General features: G+C 43.8%; 1 protein-coding gene and 1 pseudogene across 15 annotated transcripts in view; both read left to right on the forward strand.

Moving 5' to 3' along the window:
• The window catches only part of nrcama (neuronal cell adhesion molecule a), a 1,100,153-nt gene that overhangs the window by 703,613 nt on the left and 392,707 nt on the right, over positions 1-3,833 (forward strand). The gene's annotated exons all lie outside the window — the stretch shown is intronic.
• The window catches only part of LOC116673021 (plexin-B2-like), a 279,884-nt pseudogene that overhangs the window by 263,210 nt on the left and 12,841 nt on the right, over positions 1-3,833 (forward strand).

A 3,833-nucleotide genomic window follows, 5' to 3' on the forward strand; every position in this document is an offset into this window, starting at 1 on the left:
GGTGTAAGTGTCCAGTGGGGGTCTGGGACCTTGTTGGTGTGAGGTTTTGGTCCTGAGGGACCGCAGAGGGGGGTCTCAACCAGCTTGTGTCCGGGGTGAGGGATCGGCTACAGTACCTCGTCAATTACAACAAAAAGCATAATCACGCTCTTTTCTTGCTTCTAATCCCACATTTTTTTGACGTTGTGATCCGGATCAGCAGGGGAACGTTGATTGACTTTAGTCCCCCCCCCCCCCCCCCCCCCCCCCCCGTGCCTGTGCTTCAGGACACGGCTGGGGAGCCTCTTTACAAACTGTTCAAGGCCCTGAAGCACCAGGTGGAGAAAGGGCCGGTGGACGCCAAGATGAAGAAAGCCAAATACACCCTGAACGATACGGGGCTGCTGGGGGACGACGTGGAGTACTCCGTACTGGTGAGTACACGCAATACTCCGTACTGGTGAGTACACGCAGTACTCCGTACTGGTGAGTACACGCAGTACACTCCGTACATGTAGTACTCCGTTCTGGTGAGTACACGCAACACTCACTAAAAACTAACATGTGAAATCAAGGACATCATCAAATCAAATAAGGGCAACATGGCGGGTCTTAATGAGAGAATCTTGGTGATATCTGAATCTGGCATCAGGATTTGACCAAGTTGTGTGTGTGTGTGTGTGTGTGTGGTGTGTGTGTGTGTGTGTGTGTGTGTGTGTTGTGTGTGTGTGTGTGTGTGTGTGTGTGTGTGTGTGTGTGTGTGTGTGTGTGTGTGTGTGTGTGTGTGTGTGTGTGTGTGATGTCAGACTCTGCAGGTGCTGGTGCACGGAGAGGGACCAGACGTGACTCCCGTGAAGGTGTTGAACTGTGACACCATCTCCCAGGTGGGTCTGCTTTCAGAGTCTCTCCAACGTCCGGAGACAAGTCCTTCATTCTGTCCTTCATTCTGTCCTTCAGTCTGTCCTCCATTCTGTCCTTCAGTCTGTCCTCCATTCTGTCCTTCAGTCTGTCCTCCATTCTGTCCTTCAGTCTGTCCTTCATTCTGTCCTAGAACTTGACAAAGGTGGTCTTGGACTTGTCTTGGACTCGACAAAGGTGGTCTTGACTACAGCCCTGGTTGAAACGTTCAAAACGGGTCAAGTTCGACCCGAGGACCAAATGTGGACATTTCTGCAGTCAGTGTGTCTTTAGTTGTTTAACTCTGGCTTTCATCGTGTTGTTGCGTGTGCTCTGTGATATTTCTGGCTGTGCTGATAAACGTGAATGAAATCTAATTGTAGTTTTTGTGATAACATTTTAATTGTGCGTCCTTCAGGTGAAAGAGAAGATCATCGACCAGGTGTACAGGAACCTGCCGTACTCGCAGAGACCCGGCGTGGAGAGCGTCGCCCTCGGTAAGAACCAACAATCATCATGTTGATATTTATACAGAGAAATCGGTTCGCTGTCACAGACCCAACTGCACCATTCTCAATATAATGAGATTTGAATAATAAAAATGGAAAAGAAGAACAGGGGGACGCAAACGTGACTCGCGGTAAACGATCTCTGGTCTCCGGGGTGAACATCCTGTGTTGTTTTTTTCACATTCTTCCTCTTCCGGGTGCTATGGGGCAAGTGTGCGGGGTCAAACGTTTAGCTCCACCCACCGTTGTGTAGTCAGGCTTACTCCCCAGACCGGGAGAGTGTGTCCTCCTGTCTCCTCCTCGTCCTGCTGTGTGTTTATTGGTTTATGTCGTTGTTTCAGGTTCAACTCTAAAGTTGGGCAAGTAAAAAACATAAAAATCCACATGCCCCAAGTACATTTTTACCGGCCCCTATAAAAGCCCACGGCAAAACTAATATTGGGAAAAAAAACTTGTCAAATGTCAACATTTCTTTGAACAGTGAAAGCATCCAAAGTGTGAAAAAATGTCAAAAAAAATAAACCTGTCAAAAGCATCAAGTGGCAACTCGCATCTTGATTGGCAAACGACACATTCAAATCAAATGATCATGATCAAATGATTACGTTGATGCCCCAAACGGGCCGCTGGGTTATTATTCATTTTTCCGACGTGGCGTTTTACTTTTAACCCGGGACATTGGGCAACCCATACCGTTGAACCCTGAATGCATAGGGGCCGATACCGTGGGAGCACCCATGGAAAACACTGAGCACCCACGTGTGCCAGACTGCCAGTAGACTACATTCATTTAAAGAGGAAACACTGCAGGTGGTGCTGAGTGGAGCGCCTGTGGTAGTGTGATTGGTTTCAGTCCCCTGCTCCACGGATTCTTCATTTCTCGCGAAGCTGTTCACGGTTACGTCGCATCTCCAACCCTGTCTGGATTTGTGAGAAGTGGCGTTGTCCTCAGTTGAAACTACTTTACAGCTTTAGATACTAGATACTAGATTAGACTTTATTCAACCCACAACGGGGAAATTTTGTTGTTACAGCAGCAGCATTTTTTCAATAACAGCAAAAAACAAAAACACACAAACAAGTAAACACACAAGAAATACAGGCAAACAACAGACAATGATTAGTAAAACTGAAAATGTCAGCAAAATGGCGTCAAATAAAGGTATTTTAAAGGTATTTTAAAGTGCGGTTGCCATGATATAAGAAACAATATTGCGGTGTAAGTGACGTTAAAATTAAATTGAATGTGTAATTAGAGTAATGAAGTGAGTCTGTAGCATAATTTAAATTATAATAACCTATAACTATCGAGTTATTAGACGTGTGTGTTGGTGTCGGCTGCTGTCCATTTCCTAAGGTTCTGAAATGCTAACTTTTTTTTTTTTTAATGACGTGCGCCCGTGAGCTTACACGGAGGAAAACATAAGTGTGTGTCGTTGGTCTTTTGTAGATCCGAACCTTTGGAGGGTTGGGTTATGTAAGACTTTTATTTGTAACCCCATAAACATTGCATGTGGCCCCGGCCTGGCCCCTTCTTTGAAATGGTCTTAGACCGTCACTAAAACAAACTATTTCTTATCAGATGGAGTCATATTTATAGATTGCGCATTAAGTTAAGGATGACATGAGATCTAATAATGTTGTCAGACAAAGCTTTAATACAGACTGTGTGATTCAGCTTAGTTTCCCTTAGAGTAAGAGAGAGGAAATACTTTATCAAATTACACAGTTACAGCAGCCAAATCACAAAATAACATTAAAGTGCAATGTGGATTTTAAGTTTTTTCACTTGGCCTGTTTTACAAACTGTATAGCGTTAGTTTACTCAGGTAATCTCACTGAGGGCCAGATCTCTTCTAACAGAGAGAGGAAGGGAAACAATCCCAGAAAAACCAAACGCAGGACAAATACATACATACGAAGACAGCGTTAAATATGAGAAACACACATTAATAATCAGTGGACTCTGTCCTCCGTCCACAGAGTGGCGTCCTGGCTCCACGGGCCAGATCCTGTCAGACCTGGACCTCACGTCCCAGAGAGAGGGACGCTGGAAGAGACTCAACACCCTGGCTCACTACAACGTGAGTCTCATGTCCAGACTCTGTCCTGCACAATACTTATTATTATTATTATTATAAGTATTCTACTTTATAATAACACACTTCCTTTCCATAGCACCTTTCCGAACAAGGCCACAATGTTCTGTCCACGTTGTATAAATTAAAAACGTGTCGATATGTTCAATACTTCTTTCACTCACTGTATTTTAGGAAAAAATAGATTATGTACACTGTCAAACGAGTACAAATATTTAATCTCAATTAATCCCATTAATGTTATAGTTAACTCGTAATTAATGGCATATTTTTTTATCTATTCTAAATGTCCCTTCATTTCTTTTTTGTCCCATTCATTTTTTTTTTTTTTTCTCATTTTAATGCTCTT

This window comes from Etheostoma spectabile, chromosome 23 (genome assembly GCF_008692095.1).
Source record: "Etheostoma spectabile isolate EspeVRDwgs_2016 chromosome 23, UIUC_Espe_1.0, whole genome shotgun sequence".
Classification (NCBI taxonomy): domain Eukaryota; kingdom Metazoa; phylum Chordata; class Actinopteri; order Perciformes; family Percidae; genus Etheostoma; species Etheostoma spectabile.